This window comes from Gopherus evgoodei, chromosome 11 (assembly GCF_007399415.2).
Source record: "Gopherus evgoodei ecotype Sinaloan lineage chromosome 11, rGopEvg1_v1.p, whole genome shotgun sequence".
NCBI classification, from domain to species: Eukaryota; Metazoa; Chordata; order Testudines; family Testudinidae; genus Gopherus; species Gopherus evgoodei.
In genome coordinates this window covers 50302748-50314840 of record NC_044332.1, presented here as the reverse complement: position 1 = coordinate 50314840, position 12093 = coordinate 50302748, and positions in this window count along the sequence as shown.

The following is a 12093-nucleotide window of genomic DNA, read 5'->3' as shown; positions in this document are numbered from 1 at the left end:
AAAACCCCATGAATTGAGAGAGGTTATGGACTGGTGTGTGTACCTGATGGTATGGGCCCCTTTTGAGGGCCTGGAACACCAATTGCACATCCTTCTCTCCCCAATGTTAAAGAGTAGAGCTAATTTTGATTCCATTAGGAGTTCATCTAGAGACTGCTGAGCTGAATTCATGTTGAGAGCTGAAATCACTGAGTGCTGTGTTAACCAGTGGGGGAGCCTGAAGACCTAGTGTTAAGTGGCTGGCAGAGCAGAGCAGTTTGCAGCGTGTTGGAGCAGCCCATGGAACAGTGAGCGTGGAGTGAAGTGGTTTGCAGGGACAGCTGGAGGAGCGGCACAGCTGGTGTGGTGGAGCGGGTTGTGGTGAAGGCTGCAGCAGAACTCCACGGAGAGGCAGAGCAGTTGGCCCTGGCCCATGTAAGGTGCCCCTTAACATCCTGTGTGGCCTTCCCCCCCCATTACCACCCAGGCTGGGAGGGTAAAACTCTGCAGATAAACTCTTGAATTCTGGGGTGGCACTGACCAGAGACTTTTGGGTTGTTGGACTTCGGGGTAATTGGACTTAAGACCCTAAGGGGAAAAGGACTTTGCCAAATGTACTTGGAGGAGGGTTTGTTTATGGTTTGTGTTATAATCCTGTTTGTGGTGTTTCTCCAATGGGATGCCGAATTGTCTCCTTCCTTTATTAAAAGGATTTTGCTACACTCAGACTCCGTGCTTGCGAGAGGGGAAATATTGCCTCCTAGAGGCGCCCAGGAGGGAGTGGTATGTAAGTGTCCCAGGTCACTGGGTGGGGGCTCGAGCCGGTTATGCATGTTGTTATTAAAACAGAACCCCTGGATACTGAACCCGGCCCTTGTTGCTGCCAACTCAGAGGGGCAGAAGGGTTACACATGTAAAATTCACAGCTTCTCATTTTAGGTATTTATAAGGTATTTAGGTACCATTACCATGGTATCTAAATGTTTCACAATCTTTTAGTAAAAGATTAGCACCCTATTCAAATCCTTTCTGCCTGTCAGGCAGAGGAGGGAACTTGAATATGGGTTTCCCACATCATGGATGAGTGCTCTAACCAGTGGGCTAAAAATTATGGAGGCTTCTTCTTCTCTAGCTGGATTTTGAATGGGGCTGGATTGGGCCCCACAGGCAAAATAGGCACTCCTGTGGGGTGTGGCCTCACACACACTATGCCTGTGAGGTCATGTGGTGGAGGCAGGATCCCACGGGGGGGGGGGGGGGGGGGCAAGAGGCACCCTATTCCAAGAAGTACCAGAATGTCTGCTATTCCAGAAATGTGTGACTGTCCACCCTATGGCCAGAGGCAGAAACTTAGGCATGGAGGGATGTTTTAAAGCAAGACTTTAGACACCAAGTGAGTTGAGGCACCTACAGGATTAGGTGGCATCTAAATCCCATTGGTTTCAAGAATCTTGGCCAACTGAGTTGTCTAAAGTCAGCAGAAATCTGTGGAGAACATGACATTGTACATGGGCCTCTTGAATCACAGACTGCAACCCTCACCAGTGGACCATCCTTCCTTGCTGCCTCCAGATGGTGGGTGACGAAAGGCTTTATAATTACTTGAGTTTGAAATATTTTTTTCTGGTTCATTTAAAAAGATAATTTAGTGCTCCTGAAAAGTGCTGAATTGCGTATTTACAGAGTGAACAATTTATTTCAGGAAGTTCTGCATACTTTAGAATGACCCATTGAAATATTTGGGAACACTGGAATAATAACAGAATTACTCTAGATTATCATTGATGTAATTGTTAACAATGGAATTACAGTACTAATAAAAGAATGATGGAATTACTCCAGACAGACTAATTTAGAGCAGAATTTGACCCTCATTTTTTCTCTCAATTTTTTGGCATTTTAAGACTCTATTACAAAATTTTCAAGGGACGCAGAGGAGCATGATGAAAATAAAAATATTTTTCATTTGTTTAGTATATTTCATCCAAGGTTCTTAGTGTGTTTACATTAACTAAGACTCATAATAATCCTGTAAGATTGATATTATTGTATTTATGGTATTTTACATTTAGGTAAACTGAAGTAGAGAGATTGTGATTTTTTTCAAGGTAGAATGGCAAACCAGTGATGGAGTTGGGATTAGGAACGACGACTGGAAATCGGACCCCACACTCTGTTTTGTTCCTTAATTTAAAAATAACTCATTAGACTCCCTCTCTCAAACATTTTCCCTTTGAATAGATAAATTACCAGAATGATGAGTTGTTTGTCCACTGGTGAACATATGCCAGAGACTAATTACGGTGAACATCCTTAGTAAATATGACAATGTGACTCTTCTTTTATACAATTTATCTATATTTTACCTTGGGGTAGAAAATAAAGGATGTTGATTCTGTATCTGTGAAATGCCATTACATACCAAAACCCATGGAATATTTTATTCAGTTCAACACAGCATTATTTATATGTCCTGAATGATTTCTCTTTCATTGACATGTATTGGCTAGAAATAAGTCTTTTCAATCATTAAGTCTTCAAGAGAAGAGTTGAAAGTGTAGTAGAGGTGGTTATAATTGTTAAGGGCCCCCACAGGAGATATATTGAGTATTTTATCCCATATTTTTGTAAATTGTTAAATTTAGGGGCTAGGTTCCACTAGCCCTAAATGCATGGAATTCCTATTTACTTCAGTGGGAGTTTTGTGTATGGAGGGCTTGCAAGAGGGGACCCAAAGTGTAATTATGATCACCCAAACACTGTTTGCTAGGTTTCTTTTTAGTTAGAGCTAACTAGATTCAGTGGAAAGCTGACAAACAGGTTTTTACTAGAGTCGGCACAACAAAATCAGAATAGTTACAGAAAAGCCAGAGCTGTAGGCAATTTTCTTTCAACCTGTCAGCTAAGAACCTGACTTTGCATTCCTGATTCAGACAAAACTCCCACTGAAACTAATGAAAATTTTGCCTGTGTAGGGAGTGCAGGTTTGGGCCCTTAAGCCCTGGTGCTGCAAGTTGTTCTGTACAACTGGATCCTTATCTCCACATAGACTCCACTGGAGCTTTGCAGGGTATAGGGGTCTGCCCACTTGGAACATCTTACAGGATCAAGGCCAGGCTGAAATTCTCGAGTATTTCCTGGAGCTTCAAGCTTGGGGCTTCAGCCCTGCGGGAGGTGCTGGGACTCGGGGCTTCAGCCCCATGGAACGTGCCAGGGCTTGGGGCTTCTGCCCTGTAGGAGGCATCGGGGCTCCCATGGGTTTGAAAATATTTACTGGCACTCTGGACAGCTCTGGTTGAAATTACGCCCTGATCCAGGCCTTAGCTGATATCTAAAAATGTTTATGGTTGATGATAATGTACAAGCCATTTTTGATTTTTCCAATACCAGGTTGTGCTTGATGAGGTGGTGGTGGTGGCTAGACAAATCTATTTTTGATTTGTAAATTGAGCAAGTTTCATTTGGAAGTCATTAATATGGAATAAATATGAAACATTAACCTATTTTGAGAGTCACTTTTCTGACCAGAGACTTATTTTAAATTAATTTTAGTGATAAAATAATTGGAGTAATCAATTGAGGAAGACTAGGAATGGTGCATAAATGAATTGGATTTGCATTGTATTATACTAATCATAAACAGAGTTACAGCTGCTACACATTTGTACAGTATAACTCATGAGCAACTAATTTCTGACAGAATTCAGTCAAAGGTGTAAAGCAATTGGTAAGTATCAGACAAGAAATTCAGAGTGAATACATGAGAATTTTGAATAGCTCCAGTTATCTTTAGCCGTCACTTTCGAAAGTTTGAAAATAACAGTTTGGAGGATTGGGAAATTAAAAAACTTCTGTTAGTTACAAATTTGAGACATTCTTTCTTTTACATATACATGTAAATGTAACTATCATTAGAGATAGTGAAAGTTACACTTGAAAATGGTAGAGAGAATAAGCCCATTAATCTGGGATGTTAATTGAAAATGGAATTTAAATGGAGAATGGGATCTGTAATTATGAAAATAGTGATTAAAATATCATTTTGCTTTTTTTAAATGCCTGACTTGAATACAGAATATGAAGGAATTACATTTAAAACAGTTAATTATTTCCAACTCTTAGAAAAAGGGAAGATTAAACTGAAAATGATTTAGTGATCATAAAATAATTTTATATTTTTTTAAATTATCAATTTCAAAAAGCTGAAAATAGGTGTTACTGAATACTAGTTGAAATGTATATTTGCATTTTCATTAGTGAATGTAGTTTACATATATTGAGGCAGATTTTTGTACTGTTATGTGGGAAGTAAATACAGACAAGAGCTGGGCAAACTACGTACAGCAAACATTTTGACAAAGTTAGCTTTTATGACACAATCTGCAAATTTCCTCAGAGACCTGGATTTTTGCACATTATTTTTTTACATTCAATGAATAGTTCATGTGCACCTAGATCAGCCTACGAGCTGCTTGCATATTATATGTTGTGACTGTTGTATTAAGCATTCACTAGTTCTGATTCACTATTTGTGCTGTGTGGTTGGTCACCTGCATCACATGATGTTGTTTCTGCTCTCTGACAGAATGTCTCCACGACAACGAAGAGCTTTCAAGATGGCTAAGTGAACATTTCCCCCCAAATGCTCTCAAATTGCAGCTTCATAGTAGTCTTAAAGTGTAATTCGAGTCTGACAAGTGGCACTTTTAAAATAACGTAGCGGGGTTCCACACATCTTCTCTCTCAGTGGGCTACAAATCCAGGCTACAATCACACAATGCAGTTCCTTCTGCCAATGCAAAGTCCATTGACTTCAACAGGACTCTCTTCAGATTTAGGGAAGTTTGAATTTATGGATCCCTTTGCATGACTGGGGTCTTAATCTGCTCGGTTTATATTTTTTTAAAATAATTTCAGTGTATTAGATCAATAACATAATTATTTAAAAATGGACTAATGTATTTCTTACAATGTTAAGGCAACAATACACAATAAAATAATAGAAGCAGATTGGCTACTTCTAAGAATACCTTAAGTGATAAATATTGATTTGAGAAAGAATACTAATACTGAATAATGACATTTTGGGCTAAAGAAATCTAACACATGTATACAATTAGGGGAAAACTGCACTGTTTGTCTGCTGTATTTTAATTAGATGGGACCCGATTCTTCAATATGAAATATTAGATTAATACTGAGATGAAAAATGATCCCTATTAATATTATTAGTGAAAACAAACATACTACTCTTCAGATATGAGAGCTTTAATAATAAAAGAAAAATATATAAGGACCCAAATCAAAACTGATTTTTATATTTATCAGATTATTCAATAGCAAAGCCAACAAAATTAGCCCCTATTGATAAGATAAATAAGCACAAATATATTCATTCCCGGGTCACAACCTTTCAATACAAAAATCATTAGAAAACGACATCAAAACAGCATTTTATATCAATCTAATTTCTATTAAATTAGTCCATATTATTTAACAAGAAAGCCTACAGAAATAGGCTCTTATTGACATATTAGTAAGTAAATGCAAATATATTGCTTTCCAGATGATAGGGATTCAAACCAAAAGCAAAGCTAACTAAAAATGATTTCATTCAAATTCCAGTGAAATCAAATAAGTACCTGATCCTCATTAGAGTCATTCAGCACTCGCTCATTTAGCAAGTAAAGAGATGGTCAGCCCTGTAATCCTTGCCTGGGATCAGTTACAAGTCCTTTCTGGCTCATGCATCATCACCACAATAAAATTCTGTAGGTAAAAATCTGTTCGGTAACATTGCTGCAAATCTGGAGTAACTGCACCAATGTTAATGGAGTTACTTTGTATTTACCCTGGTAAATTGGAACAGAATGTGGGTTTTAGACCTGGATCTACAAAAGGGACTTAGCTGTTGTAATGCTGAGTGCCATGGTCTGAACTTTGAGGTGCCCAGAAAATCAAAGGAACAACACTATGATCCATAAAGCCAAGTTAGGCACCTGGGCTCTCCAGACAATCAATAGGGAGAGATGGATCCCTTAGAATGCAATGCACAAAAGCCAGGTGACTCTTCGCCTGAACTAGCCAATGGGAGACAATGATGTGCTAAATCAGTGGTTCTCAAACTGGGGTCGGGACCCCTCAGGAGGTCAAGATTATTACATGGGGGGTTGCGAGCTGTCAGCCTCCATCCCAAACCCCGCTTTGCATCAAGCATTTATAATGGTGTTAAATATATAAAAATGTGTTTTTCATTTATAAGGGGGGTCACACTCAGAGGGTTGCTGTGTGAATGGAGTCACCAGCACAAAAGTCTGAGAACCCCTGTGCTAAATGTTGCCCCTTACTCACAGCTAGGCATCTAAATCCAGGCTGCAAGGAGGCACCAAGCTCTACTAGCAATCCACAAACAGGAACCCCTCTCCTGGTTTAGGAGCCTATGTATTTTCCTGTGGGAATGTGTTAGGTGCCTGCCTCACTCCACACAAAATGTTGTAGTATCTACCTTATAACTTCTATCCCAGTAGTTAGTGCACTTACCTGGGACGTGGTAAGTCCAAATTCAATTCCCACTCCCTGGAAGAGGGGGAGAAAGGATTTGAACAGAGGTCTCCAGCTCTCAGGAGGGGTTAGTGTGCTAGCTAGGCACCTACATTCCTATACAATGAATGGGGAGGAGATAGGTGCCTTAGGCTATGTCTACACAGCGAAGTAAGCCTAGGGTTAGTGGGACTTGAGTCAGCTGACCTGTGTCAGGGAACCCTGGGCTTGAGCATCTACACTGCATTTAAACTCTTGGTTAATAGTTTTCTAACCTGTGCTTGAACCAGGGCTCTGGTGTCCATAATGTAGTGCACAGACCTGAGTCAAAGTAACCACATCCCAAAGTGCCTAGTGTCCCCCATGTTGACACTCTAGCCCTAGGAATGTGTTGCACTGTGAGAAAACTCTGTTTCCACCCTGCTTCCTAACTATGGTAGTGTTATTGATGGGACTCATGTGCCCATAAGGAGCACATGACTACATAAGCCACATAATTAGCCCCTTTGGTGGCTGTCTCAATAATGACTGCAGATTGAGAAGGCTTTATAGTGAACTACCATGGAATCTGAAAACTGGGCTCCCTACCTCTAGGCTGAGTCACACTGGCAGAAAATGCCCACGTGCACCTGTTCTGAGGATAGTTAGGACAGCAGTCTCCAGGGCTGTGAAACGATTAAAATGAAACTTTGAAATTCTTTAATTTTTAAAATGGGTTGGTTTTGTTTGTTTATTTTTGCCTGTTTTAAAATTTGACATAAAATGAAGGTATCAAAGGAAAAAACCACACACACCCCAGCCTGACTGCTGCTGTCTGTGGAGCGGTGAAGTGCATCCCCGGGGCTTGGGATGCAGTGTGCTCTAGCACCACCCATCAATCCCTTATCCCTGCTCCTGCCACACCCCAGGAGGCTGCAGGGAAGTTTTGGAGCAGGCTCCCACTCACTCCCCGAGTGCACATGCCCAGGTGCTCCTTCACACATAGCCCCAGAGAGGGCAGTGGGAGCCTGGAGCAACGGCTGCCTTGCAGGGACGGGGGAGTAGCAGAGCTCCTGGCTCAGCTGTCCTAGGGAATAATGAACCCCAACCTCCCAGCAGCCAAGAGCCAACTTCCACCTTTGATCCCTGCTCTGGGCAAGCTCAGTGCAGCAGCGAGGAGGAGCCAGAGTCACTGCTGAGGGAGGAGCAGGAACAGGGAGGGGGCTCAGCCAGGCAGTAGTGGTGCTTCTGGTCTGCTGTGCTGGCTGCCTGCAGTGTTGCTACTCTGCCTCCAGGAGCTGTACTGGGGGATACATACAGAGGGCTCCTGGGACCCAAGTCAAACCATGGCCATGTGTACACAGGAAACTCATAGGGCTCAGACCCTCAGTTCCAGGTTAACATGGTCTCAGACCCTCCAGCCCTGCAGGCTCCTGGGACCCTGAATCCAAGCCCTGGCTTAGCACAATTGCAATGTGGATGCAAAGGAGAGTTGGCTTGAGCCCAGACTCAGATCCAGGCATAAATTGCTGTTTAGACACACCCTTAGAGTGCTATCTCCAAAGCCAACATGCTAGATGGAGTACCCTACCTCTCTCGTGGAGATAGGCACTTAAATCCAGACTGCAGTGAGGTGCATATCTTTGCTAGTGAGCACCTCTGCCTGACTCATGTGGAGGGCCCAATCCAATAGGTGTGATCAGAGGCCACCTAACTCCACAAAAACATCCAGGGAGAGGAAGGAAGGAAGACTTCCCTTATATTTTGTAGCCCAGTGGTCAGAAAACCAAGGCTGTAGGAAACCCCGGGTTCATGTCACCACTCTACCTGGTGAGGAGAAGGAACTTGAAGGGACCTTTCAGCTGAGTGCTCTAACCACTAGACATTGGAATAGTGTGGTGAGCCTCTCATCAGTCTTCCTATTGAAATTGTGCCACTTTAATTCAATAGCTGAATAATTAGTAATTGGGGCAGAGAAAGAGTGAGTAACTCTCTAGCTCAGTGGTTAGGGCAATCATCTGAGACATAACAGATTCCTATTCAAATCCCTTCTCATCAGGCAGAGGGGGAACTTGTACCTGAGCTCTCCCGCATGCTTGGTGAGTGTTCTGACCCCTGGCCAAAAAGTCATAAGGGAAGCATGCCCTAACCTCCTACCCGCATTGTGTGGAGTTGGGTTGCCTCTGGGTATGCCTACTGGATTGGGCCCTGCATGCCAATTAGGAGGACGAGTGTTTCTTTTCCCTGATTCATGGATTGCTCTGGGGCTTAGGCAGGTAACAGGTGACAGGTTAGAGTATGGCAATTGTGCACATGCCCAGAGACAGGAATGTAGGTACCTGGAGAGTTCTTACTGTAAAAACTTAGGAGCTGATTGAGTTTAGGTGCCTACACGGTAGATGGCAGCTGAGTAGGGGTTTTGTGGATCACAGAGGCACCTAAAAATGGGATTTATGTGTGTGAGTACCTTTGTGGATCTGGGCCTTAGTTAACAATTGCATTCATGAGATGCAAATCAGAATAGAATCCATCTTGTTCTCCCATTGATATATAGATTCTGTAGTGCTAATGGGAAGTGTTTAATACTGCAGCCCTTACTTACGTGAGTTGTACCATTGAAAAGCCAGTTAAGGCCCAGGGTACTATTATTGACATGAAAGTCTACAGATGAAAAGCACTGTATTTCAAAGCTCCTTACAAATGTGGGAGTGTTTCTTACATTGCTGTCATGCAAGCTGCATGTGTGAATCCAGTGGTTAAAGGTTTTCCAATAGACTGGAAACCCTATGGAGCAGGGACTGTATTTCTATGGTGCACAGCAACATTTTCTAGGTCTTTATATGAAAAGAAGGATAATTTATGAAGGAAAATAAGCCCACTTTGGAGTGAAAAAGCTTAACATTTTAAAAATCAAAATTTTGTTTCAAAGGTGTTTGATACATTGTTGTAGCTGTGTCGGTCCCAGGATATTACAGAGACAAGACGGGTGAGGTAATATCTTTGACTGGACCAACATCTACTGGTGAAAGAGATAAGCTTTCAAGTTTACAGCAGAGAGCTCTTCCTCAGGTCTGGGAAAGGTACTTAGAGTGTCACAGCTAAATACAAGGGTGGAACAGATACGATTGTAAGAGCCGATTCAAGGTGAAATGGGCAGTTCTGCTTTATTTAGCTGTGACACTCTGCCCACTTCCCACTTCACATTGGTTAAATTCTGCTCTCTGACACTAGTGAAAATCTGGAGTATCTTCAATGAAGTCAATGGAGTCACTTTGGATTTACAGTAGAGTAACCGAAAGCAGAATTTGGCCCACAGTCTTGTGTGGATATAAAATCCAATCCTACTTCCATGTAATCCAGGGTAGTTTTATCACTGACTTGAAGATGTGCTAAATAAATCCCATTGTGCCATTGGAATGACAAATCATTATGTTTAAGTTTCTAAAAGGAAACCATTTACCTTTCCTCATTTAACTAAAACATTTTGTGGTCACATTATGGATTGCTAAGAATTTACTTTAAATAATTATAGTTTGTGTGAAGACACTGCTTAACACACTCTTAATTAATAGTGAGTAGTATATCTAATTGTTTCTTTACACATTTGACAGCACATGCTCACAGCAAACAAACCTGGAGCACTTTAAAAATGTTCTAGACCATGCAAAACTCTTTGATCAAAGTGACAAATAAGCATCTATTAGAATAATAACTCTGCATACTTGCTGTAATAGCCCATATACTAAAACTTGTAGCAGATAACTATTAACATCTGGAAACTCATCTTGTGTGCTTTTCAGAGGTAATTATATACCTATACTTACATACATTATATTGAAAAAAACAGCCTTGTCTTCCAAATCCTTAGCCACACAATCCCATTGATATAAATGAGACTACTATCAGGAATGCAGATTATTTGTGGGAGTAACCGTTTGCAGGATTGGGTACAATAATGGGGCGAGTGAATGAGTGTTTAACTGAATATCAAAGAGAAACAAATGCACATGCCTATATGTATAAATGTTGATAATTTTGTAGATAGAGGGGCTAGAATGAGGTAGGCATGTAGACTCTGAAAGTACACACAAAATAATTCATAGAAACACATCTACCAACTACTGACACATTCACTTTCACTTGTATCAATAAACAAAAGAATCCTACAGATTCAGAGAAAGACTCCCAAAATACCTTTAGTTGTGAGGCCTGATTTTAGTGCTATAATTAGTGTTTGTAATTATGGGCGAAATCCGTATCATGTAAGTCAGGAAAATATGATGAAATAGAGTATTTGCTGTAATATTCTATAATTGGTAAAATCCAATTAACCATTCTTAATAAATAGTCATATCATTCAAGTTGTAAATATTATGACCCAATATATGAAGAACTGTTCTAATTTTGTGTGCTTAATTTGAGACATCTTGCGCCTGATTTTCAGCAGTGCTGGGGTGGGAAGACAAAGGTTAGGAGTAAGCCTCTTTTAAAGATATCTATTACTACATTTTCTAATTTACACTCTAAGCTCATTGATACCTCCATCATCCAGTGATTTCAAAGAGTAAATTAATTTTTGTCTCCGTAATTTCTGTTTTCTTTTCCCGGATGACCTATTTTCTTTCATCTTTTTTTTGTGAACTTGTTGCACAGTCCTGACAGCATGTGTGGATGTTGACTTGTAAAGAGGCACAGAAAGTCTACCTTCAAGGCCCATTGACATTGTCACCAAGGCACATATTAGTAGTGTCTTCTAGGAAGTAAACTTTAAACTTACTTCATAACTCTCCCTTTCTTGACCTTATAGAAATATATTAACTGAAGTTGAAGTTCATAGCAGAAAACTATTGTCCCAAGAGTTTCTCAGTTATTAATGTGTCAGTTTATCCCACATTTTCACTGAAACTTTAGTTGTGCTCAGAATATTTTTGTACACATATCCTGGTGTGTCCTTTGGAGTGTATTTCTTTTTAGAACATTTTTGCTTCATATTGTTTTCATTTTACTTTTTTTTTTCTTTTTTTTTTACATCACTAGGTCAACCGAGTGGATCAGGCAATATAACCTTGGAAGAATTTGGTTTTAATTCTTCAACTTTTTCAAAATTATTTATTTCCAAAGCATTTCATACGAGGCTTTTGCCTTTTTTTTGGGTGGGGGATCTACAATTTTGGACTCTATCTGTAACTCTGATTTTAAGAATGCAGAGCACATTGAAGCATCAGATTCTGTTTGAGAGTGAGGAACAGCACAGATGGAATTTCTCTGGAAGTATTTGGAATTAGACCCCTACTTGCTGTTTATTATGTGGCCATTCTCTTGTGTCCCTATGATGAGCATGAGCCTTTACTTTTCATGTAGCAGTTTCATGCAATCGGCCTCGGTCTTAACTAGTATTTGCAATAATATGTTGGTTCAGAATGAGCTAATGAACACACATGTACATTATCATCAGTTACATGGGCCAAAAGGATGATTTGTTTCAGCGCACCAAAAGATGTACATTTCAGTGCACCAAAACTTTTTCAATAGGTGACCAAAGTATGGAGGATATTTGTTTCAATAACTGGGTCTACAGCATCTCTTCCTTAAAAA